The sequence below is a fragment of the Dromiciops gliroides genome, chromosome 6 (genome assembly GCF_019393635.1).
Source record: "Dromiciops gliroides isolate mDroGli1 chromosome 6, mDroGli1.pri, whole genome shotgun sequence".
NCBI classification, from domain to species: domain Eukaryota; kingdom Metazoa; phylum Chordata; class Mammalia; order Microbiotheria; family Microbiotheriidae; genus Dromiciops; species Dromiciops gliroides.
The window spans coordinates 210,998,823-211,009,429 of NC_057866.1; the positions used below are offsets into that span (position 1 = coordinate 210,998,823).

Genomic DNA, 10,607 nt, shown 5'->3' on the forward strand with positions numbered 1-10,607 from the left:
TCAACAGTAGTAATGTTGTGGGAGGAGGGTTTAAGGGGATAAATATTGAGTTTAAGATGTCTATTAGACGTCCAATTTGAGATATCTGAAAGGTAGTTGGAGATGCTAGATTGGAAGTCATCAGACAGGTTGGGACAGGGTAGATAGATTCAAAAATTAGCAATTAAATCCAGGGGCACTGATTAGCTCGTCAGGTCAGTATACAGAGGGAAGGGAAGAGAGCCCAGGAAAGGACACTGTGGGATACCTATAGTTAGAGGGCACGATCCAGGTAAGGATCCAGTGAAGGAGACTGAGGAGTGGTCTGATAGGTAGTAGAAGAATCAAAAGTGAGTGGCATCCTCAAAACTTAGAGAAAAGCAAAAATCAAGGGGGAGAGAGTGATCAAGAATCAAAGGCTTACAGAGATGCTGAAAAGAATGATGACTGAGAAAAGTTCATTTGGTAGCTGAGACCACTGGTAAATTTAGAGAGAGAAGTTTCATTGGAATGATGAAGGCAGAAGCTGAGTTGTACAGGGGTAAACAAAAGAGTAAGGAGAAAGTGGAAGCACCTATTGAAGATAGCTTTTTCTTTTCTTTTCTTTTTATTTTTAGCCTCTGGAAATTTTATTGGGAAAAAAAATTACGTGGTACGAACACAGAATCTTCTCCTACCAAATCATAGACTGCTTCCTATCTCTCAGGCATACGTCATCTAACTTTTTTAGCACAGGGCCTGACTTTTTGGATTCTAACGAGTAACTTTTTAGAAGGTCCTGGTACAGTCTTGGTGTTGGGATGTGTACTAAGAAGGCCTTTTCTAGAACATATAGGTCTACACCTTTATCTTCAGGAAGGGAAACTGAGCCCAAAGTCTATGAGTACCAGGCTCAGTTGTTCAACAGGCAGCTTCAGAAGCATGTTTGAGGTGGTGAGATCTCCATGAATAACATCTTCATCATGCATTTGTGCCAGAACCTTCCCAATCTTTCTTCCTAAGAGGGAGAGTTTTTCCGGATCTGTTTCAGTCTTCTGAATTGATTAAATATAGTCCCTGACGGTCAAGGACTCTTCAATATCTTCCAGGTATAAGCAGTTGGAGGCATAGTCTACAAAAAACACAACTGGGGCGGCAGCGCAGCAGGGCCCGAGCCGCGCGTCCAGGGTCGGGTGCCGGTAGCGTTTCGGAAAGTGCTCATTGATCACCAGGTACACGCGCGCCTCTGCCCCCTGCTTCAGCAGTTCCAGGCCCCGAAGGAAGTTCCTGCTCCGCTCCCGTTCCCTTTCCAGCTTCCACTCCTGTTCTTGGGGAGCGGCCAGGTCTGCGGTCTCCGCAGGAGCCTCCGCCACCTCGCTCCCTGGCTCAGCGATGGCCGCCATCGCTCTCGCCTTTCAACTGACGCTTCTAGGAGTCCTTGCCGAATATAGCTTTTTCAATGAGTTAAACCATAAACGGCAGAAGAGGTATGGGATGGTAGTTAGCAAGAAGAGAAGGGCCTTATATCTAAGATCCATAAGGTAATGATTCAGATTTACAAAAATAAGAAGCATTCCATGATAGAGAAATGGTTAAAGAGGAAGAACGAGCCATTTTCAAAGGGAAAAAAATCTAAGCTATCAATAAACATACGAAAAATATCCAAATCACTCATAATTAGAGGAATACTAATCAAAAATAATGCTGACATTGCACTAAGTCTGGCAAAAATGACAAAAAGAAAGGGGAAATGATCATTGTTGAATGTCTGGATAATGGGTGAGGCTGAATGAATCAGGGGAGGGTCATAGCACTTGCGGGAACAGTCGCTGGGCTGCATCTCCCCTGGGTTGGCTTTCCAGGATTGTAGTCAAGGGCACTGGACTGGAAGCTCTCCATGCTCTCAGGTTCAGAGTCCTAGGTTGTCTCCATTGAAGTCTGAGGGGAAATGGTGGTTAATGTGACAGTGGCTGCCACACTTGCTTGGCACGTAATACTTACTCTCTCTCCACCAGGGTACTTTTGATGCTCCAGCTAAGGCTCACCTGCCAAACTAGGTCCTGCAATATATCATTAAGTTTGCTCATCCGTATCTTTTGGATAAATTTCTTAACCTTACGTGACATATTTGAAGTATTACATGTTAATTTTGGAATTTCTGTAATTCTAGAGCAATTCTGCTAACAAACATATTTGGGGGGTATCTAGGTAGTGCAGTGGATAGGCACTGGGCTTGGAATCAGGAAAACTCATATTTCTGAGTTCAAATCTGGCCTCAGACACTTAGTAACTGTGTGACCCCGGAGAAGTCACTTAACCCTGTTTGCCTCAGTTTCCTCATCTGTAAAAATGAGCTGTAGAAGGAAATGGCAGGGACGGCTAGGCGGCACAGTGGATAAAGCACCGGGCCTGGATTCAGGAGGACCTGAGTTCAAATCTGGCCTCAGACACTTGACACTTACTAGCTATGTGACCCTGGGCAAGTCACTTAACCCCCATTGGCCCACAAAAACAAAAGAAGGAAATGGCAAACCCTTTCAGTTATCTTTGCCAAGAAAACCCAAATGGGGTCTCAAAGAGTTGGACATGACTGAAACGACTCTACAATAACATATTTATCATCATTTCCCTAAATGGGAGTAGATTCCAAACCTACTTTAAGGGGAAAATACCCCCAAACATTTTTGTGGAGATTAGGGGTTTGGGGGTGGGTGAGAGTGGTCACCAGTATCATTGTGAACTTACCACCCAAACTGTCTGTCTGCTTTGATAGCTAGAGTAGCCTTGGCCATATTCCTTGACAATTTAAGTTCAAGAACTGTAATAATGACTCAGGGTAGCTAAATGAAGCAGTGGATAGAGTGGTGGTCCTGGAGACAGGAGTACCTGAGTTCACATCCAACCTCAGAAATTTACCAACTGTACTGACCCTGGGCAAGTCACTTAAACCTGCTTGTCTCAGGTTCCTCATTTGTAAAATGAACTGGAGAAGGAAATGGCAAACCACTCCAGTATCTTTGCCAAGAAAACCCCAAATAGGGTCATAAAGAGTTGGACACAACTGAAACAACTTAACACTAATGACTTAAATCCAATGAGAGTTTCATGAGTAACCTGGAGGGTGAATGATACAATAAGAAGTCTATAATAAGAAGTGTGTGTGGGGGAGAGTAATATATGTATAAAAGGATTGTTTGGACTTCTGAAAAGGAAAGGTCAATGATGGAATGGTAAAGGGATGGTCTGGAAGCAACAGTTGAGAGAAAGTGTTGTGAGAATCAGAGTGCCACCCCCCCCCCCCCCCGAGAAAAATATTGTGAGAACCAGGGCAAGGCCACTCTGAGGAGAAAGCATGTGACTAGTGTCTGGAAGTTACATCTATTCATAGAACCATTACATCCATTCATAGAACCGCCTGTAAGTTATGTCAATCAATGCTACCAGCCAATTAGCTTGGAGCTGTGTGTGTGTGTGTGTGTGTGTGTGTGTGTGTGTGTGTGTGTGTGTGTGTGTGTGTAGGGGGGGACTGCCCCCTCTTTCGGTCCCACTGGGAGCCTCCGCTCAAGGAGACGGGGATCCTTCTTTTCCGAGGTCTTGGTGGCGGATGAAGGTCCCCGTGGAGTCACCAGGGTAGCTACGTTTTTTCTTTCTGAACTCCCTGTGTTCTTCTTCTCTCTTTTGCTAACTTCTCATATACTTTAATAAATTCTTAATGCCCAAAGACTGGTGCTATAAGCTTCTAATTTAAGGCGACCACACATTAGATTTTAGTTATACATTTAGATTTTTAAACATCACAGTATTATGACTTGCAAATGGGGGGGGGGGTGAGACTAGTAGATTCCAAAGAATGGGATTTCAAATACTACCAACAAATATTTTAAGCTGATACTATGTTTTAGGTGTTGGGGTTGAAAATGAAAAAGTCCATACTTTTAAAAAATTCCATTCTATAAGGAGAAAAAATATGTATGTGAATGTATTTCTAATATAGACAAAGTAATTTGGGACAAGGAGCTGACAGCTAGGGATCAGGAAAGGTGTCATACATGAAATAATTGAGCTGGGCTTTGAATTGAGCTAGGAATTTTTGAAGTCAGAATCAAGGAGAGAATGCATTTCAGGCATGGGGGTGTAATGATTGGAATGACGCCACCTACTGGAGACTTACTATAGGAAAGTTCTGCCATGAAGTGAAGGTCTTTGAGGGCAAGACCAGGAGTCTTTTCTTTGGTGTCAGGAAGTGACGTTTGCTGGTGGGAGAAGGAAGGGGGAGCTGGGAGCCTCGCTCTCTTTTCCTGGGGACGCTGGTGGAGAAGGGAGCTAGAAATGCGCTCTCCCTTTTTTTTTTTTTCTAGGCCTTTTCTCTCTCTCTTTACCAAATTCTTATTCTCCTTAATAAATGCTTAAAAGTCTAACTCTTGCTAAAGCTTATAATTTATTGGCAACCACTCATTAGATATTTTAGACAGTTTAGCTAGAATTTTAGCCCTTAACAAGGGACAAAGCTGAACAACATGGCCAGTTTGGCTAAATATAGAGAATGTGAAGATAAACAATGTGTAATAAGTATTTAGCCTGGAGTAAGGTCATGGAAGGTTTTAAATATCAAAAAGAGGAGTTTGTATTTTATTCTAAAAGCTATGGGGAGGTGCTAGAGGTTTATTTGGTTTTTGTTTGTTTTTTTAAGCATGAGAGTTACTTAGATCTGTGCTTTAGGGATATCAACTTGGTAACTGGAAGTTGGAATGGAGAAGGGGAAGACGTGTAACAAAGATACCTTTTGGAAGTCTATTTCAGTAGTCCAGGAGAGAAATAAGGGTCCAAAGAAGTGGCGCTATGAGTGGTGAAAAGGGGAATGGATATCTGATATAGTGAAGGTAGGGTCAATGAAATGTGATTGGATACAATGGGCGAAAGAGAGTGAAAAGTGGAGAATGACTATAAGGTTTCCAAACCTGCGTGACTAGGAGGCTGGATGTAACTCAACAGAAATAGTGAACTTAGTAAAGAAAAGTGGCTTTGGTGGAGGGAGGTAATGAATTCTATTTTAGACATGTGTTCCAGATGCCTAGCATCAGGACTGTGGTTAAATAATGGTTTTCCTCAGATAACTTGAGGTAACTGTTGGGAGGCACAAGAAAATATACTAATAACAAATCTTTTAGTATGATGGTATGGGAGTCAATGGAGCTGAGTCTATTTCTCTCTTTTAGAGTTTATAGTCTTTTTAATAGAAGTTCAGCTACAGCAACTTGTGAAACTAAGCCTGCTTCCTTAAACATTAAAGGCAACATCTGTTTCCTGAAACATCCCGTGGTTATCCTAAGCTCCCAGTCCAGTCTTGTTCAGGTTTTTTTAAAGACATAAAAGGTATGCACACACATATGCATGCATGCATGCATATATATACACAAACACGCATATACACACATCACATAAATATACATATGATATACATATATATGTAATAAATGTACATATATACATTTACATATACATGATGTCTCAAAAGTCTTATTGTAGTGTTAAGCCTTATTAGCTTAAGTGATAATGAATGGTAATAATTAAGCTTAATAGCTTAACATATGGGCTATATGGGTATGTATGAAACTCTGAGGAAGCTACTCACTTGATTTTTAGAAAAAAAAAAGTCAGGTAAGAAAACACTTGCAAAAATCTTGGACTTGCTTAAGGTCATAAAACTTTAACTGCAGTATCACAATAGAACCTTCAATTAGAATGTCCAAGATGATGGAGTAGAAGGTGGCAGTATAGCTTGGCCGCATCCCGGTGTTAAGCAATCCCATTGCTAAATAACTAATTTCATAGACAAGTCATGAATATATTCTAAACGCCCTCACCAAAGAAAGTGAAAGGCTTCAGACAGCTCTCAGGAGGAAAGCAAAAGTGAAAGTGAAAGACTTGCCCTTTTAAAAGCTTCAACTGTCTCTGCAGAAAGAAATCTCCTGAGGGAATAGAGTGAAAGGGATAGATTTTAGAATTAAGGACAAACAAAGAAAACAGTTGTGTGATTTTTTCTACCTGTATTCAGCAGGATGTGTATAGGAGGAAAGGCAGGAATCATGCAAGGTTAAGGCTTGTCAGGTATAATCATTGAAATAAGGGGAGCAGGGACTCAAGAAAAGAGGACAGTGTGAGTTTGAACTGGTTCACCAAGGGATTGAGATAGAGAAAAGAGGATTGAGTGAGGAGATGGCCTGGAGAAACTGAATGTTTGGAAGATCACTGTGAATGAATAATGGGTAAAGGATGGCAGAGAGAGACGTGGAGAGCCAGTAGATTATGGTCAGGTAAGGGTATTTCAGAATGCTTGGACTTGGGGGTGGTGCCTTTGTTCATGATGATAAGATAAAGGGTATGATGAGTAAGGTTATGAGAAGTGAGTAGGTTGGGGAACTATGTGGTCTGGGTGTTTGAGGGAGAGTCAATATGTATGTTGAAGCAACATTAGGGCAGGACTTGGGAAAGGGAGAAAAATTATAAGCCAGTTACCAAATTCATTGAAGAAGGAAGGGGCATATAGACAATGGGCACTAGGATTTTGATTTGGTGGTAGAAATGAATAGCATGTATATCAAAGGGGGACTAACATAACTTTGACTGTGAACGTAATAAGCTCACCCCAAAAAGCAGAAAGCAAAATCAAATAATATGTTTGCAAGAAACACACTTGAAACATAAAAACTCACACTTATTTAAAACAAAGAGTTGGGGCAAAATCTATTATGCCTGATCTAAACACACACACACACACACACACACACACACACACAAACAGAGGCACACACAGGGACAGTAATAATTTTGATTTCACACAAGGCAGCAGCAAAGCATAAACTTAATTAAAAGAGATAACTAAAGTACATTTTGCTGAAGGGCAATATAAACAATCGATTTTAATACTTAATATATATGTACCGAATAGCATAGCTTCAAAATTATTAAAGGAAAAACTAAATGAATTATTAAAAGAAATAGGCAAAAAGATTATAATAATGGAGTACCTCAATTTGTTCCTATCAGCACAGATAAATCTAATAAACGAAAATAAACAACAAAAAAAAAGAAACTAAGGACCCGAATAGAATTTTAGAAAAACTAGATATGATAGACTTTTGGAAATTATTGAATGGAAATAAGGAACATACATATGTCTTAGCTATCCATGGCACCTCTATAAAAATTGCTCATGCCGTAGGGCATTAAAACCTCCACAAACAAATTCAGAAAAGGCAGAAATATTATAGTTTTTTAAACTGGAAACAATGAGATAAAATATATATTAAATAAAGGGCCACTGAAACAGCGGTAAAAACCAATTTGAGATTAAATAACTTAATTGTTAGGAATGGTTTGGCCAAAACAAATTAATAGAAACAGATTATTTCATTTTTAAAAATGACAACAATGAGATAACAAAGCCTGATGGGAAAATTGGACAGCTATATGGAAGAAGTTGAATTTAGAACACCACCTCACACCTTCTAACAAGACAAGCTCCAAATGGGTACATAGTTTAGATAAAAAGGCCAGATAATAAACTAATTAGAGAAACATGAGGGAAAATACCATTAGATCTATGGGTAGGAGAACATTTTATTACCAAGCAAGGAATCAAGAGGATCGTAGAAGATTCGAGAAATAATTTTGATTATATAAAGTTAAAATGGTTTTGTACATAAATATGCAAAAAGGCTAAGATTGAAAGGAAAATGATAACAGTAATCTTTGCAGTAAGCTTCTGTGATAAAGTCATTTACAAGATATATAAAAACTGTTTCAAATATATAAAAAAGAGAGCTCTTTGCTGACCTAAAGTGGCCTAAAGATATGCAAAGGTAGTTCTCAAGGAAGGAGCTCAGTATGTATATAGTCATAGGAAAAATGTTCCAAATCACCATTGTTAATATGAATGTATGGATCACCTCGATTTCATGGAGCTGCCTTATTATCCAAATGGATTTTATGAGACCCTGGATTAATAGGAGCAAAATGCCTTTTGCTCAAATACTTCAAATTGAGGCCAGACAGTCCTTCTTCATTTCCCCCAAGAGAATAAACAAACTTAAATGCTCCTTTGAAATTCCCATTGATTATCTTCTTTCCCCAAGAAAGTAAATAGATCTTAATGTTCTCCTGATCAACTATCTAGACGTTCTTGTCTTTGATAAAACCCTTCCTGTTTCCACATAATCTAACCATAGCATCTGTTTTAAATTAAGCTGTTAAACAGATTTGTATTGTTTAACTGATTTACATTTACAGTATTTGCTTTGGGTTGATTTGTATCATGCTAATGAAGTTAACCTGTAACTGGTGAGCAAAGAAACCTTAAATACCCTTAGGAACAGGGAGTCTTTGAGCCCTTTTAGGAAGGGTCTCCAGCATGATCATGTTATATTTCTTCTCAGGACAAAATAAATTGGTATTATGTTTTTTCTGTCTGTCTCTGATCTGGTTTTTCCTGTAGGAGAGACATTATGTTCTCTGATCTGTTTTGTTCATAGGAGGACTGGTATGGAAACAAAATCTATTCCTCTGATCTGTTTATTATTATTTTCATACAAGACAGGCAAATAAAACATTTAATTTTTGACACTATCAATTAGAAAAATGCAAATTAAAGCAATTTTGAGATTTTTACCTCACATCCATCAGAATGGGGAAAGATGACAAAAAATAAAAATGATAAATGTTGGAGATGCTTGGGAAACAGTGGGCCTGTATGCAAGTACAACCACTCTGGAAAACAATTTAGAATTATACACAAAACAGCACATGTCCTATGACCCTGATATACCAAGAAAAGATTCTTTATGTATAAAAATGTTTATAGCAACTCTTTTTGTAGTGAGGGGGGAAAAATCCACCAACCTGGACATCATAGGAATGCCTATCAACTGAGAAATATAAGTTGTGGCATGTGAATATGATGGAATACTATTGTGTTGTAAGAAATGAGGAAATAGATGACTTCAAAAAGTCACGGAAAGACTCTTTTGAACTTAAGCAGAGTGAAGAAAGCACTATTAGAAGAACAGTTTATACTGCAACATCAATATTGTAAAAAATAAATACTTTTGAGGACATTTGTAAGCTAATGAAAAGTGAAATTAGCAGAACCAGGAGAATATTGTATACAATAACATTACTATAGAAAAAAGAACTATAATCAATACAATGGCCAATCAGGATTTTGGAGGACCGATTAAACATTCTCTCCATTACAGAGAGTTGATGGATTTAGGGTGCAGATGTTGAATGAATTTGTTTTACTTGGTTATGCATATTTGTTGCAAGAAAATCTCTCTCTCTCTCTCTCTCTCTCTCTCTCTCTCTCTCTCTCTCTCTCTCTCTCTCTATCAATATGGGAATTGGAAGGAAGAGAAAATAGATTTTTGTGTTTTTTAAATACAGAAGAGGAATGCTACACATGTAAAATATTATGTGAACTCTGATGAAGTCACTGTATTATTGGTGTTACTTACTTATTTTGTTTTGTTACAAGAGACTTCTCATGAAGTGGGAATAATCTGTCAATGTTTGTGATGTCAAAACAAAACACATCAATAAAACAATTAAGAATTTCCACTGGAACATGACTAATGTGGAAATATGTTTAACATGGTTGTACTGTATAACCTATATCAGATTGCTTGGCTGGCTTCAGGAGGGGAGAGGGAAGGGAAGGAGAGAGGAAAAAAATTAGAACTTAAACTCTTACAAAAATGAATGTTGGAAACTATCTTTCCATGTAATTGGAAAAAATAAAATACTATTTAAAAAAGAATTTCCATTAGGCAGTTGGTGATGCAGCAATGGAGCTTCCGGAAAGAAAGACTATGGCTGACTATATTGTAATGTCCTCAGGGGACAGGGGAAAGTCCTATGTAAATTCCTTTTCTTTAGTGTCAATGCTCTCTACAATTGGAAACCACCCTCTCAATTCTTGTCCATTTAATCCCTTCCTTGAGCTCAGTGCTCTAGCCAAGAAATCACTTTGTCCCTTAAATCCTCTCTACAATTTCTAGGCTTTGGGCCTTTGCTCACCTTGAAAATCCTATCCCGCGTTGCCTCTTAAATTTCAAATCATTCATCAGTGAAGCATTTTTTAAAAATGCTTACTGTGTACCAGGCATACGATTGTTCCCTTCCCTCCTAACCTTCGTCTTCTCTGGATCTGAAATAACATTTTGCTGTGTACCTCCTACCTGGAGGTGATGAACCTCAAGAGTTAAGGGACTTTGGGAATCAAAGAGGAGGGGCTTCTGCTAATACTTGGCTAAGGGTTATTGCCCTTAAGGAAACAGTACTGTAACACCAGGGCTGAAAAGAGCACAGTAACACCCACCTCAGCCATAAACTAGAGGTTGTAGAAGAATTGGAATTGTACAGAAAAGAAGTAGTTCAGGGAGTTCAGTGGGTCAACCCAAACAGCAGAGATGTTACCCTATGAAGACCTCATTGCCAGAAGGACTTGTTTAGCCCAGTTTGGCAGCAGCATATTGGCTAAACAAACTGACTATAGGATAGCTCACCAGCACTCATGCCCAGCAACCAAGTTACTTGCCCTGTCTAATCCAGCAGGAACCAAGCCAAGAACCAAGTAAGGAATGAACTGCATC

At 39.0% G+C, this 10,607-nt stretch overlaps 1 pseudogene; it reads right to left on the reverse strand.

Annotated features, from left to right (window-relative positions):
* Positions 1 to 652: 652 nt before the first annotated feature.
* LOC122732209 lies at positions 653 to 1,361 on the reverse strand (annotated as a pseudogene).
* Between the last annotated feature and the right edge of the window lie 9,246 nt (positions 1,362 to 10,607).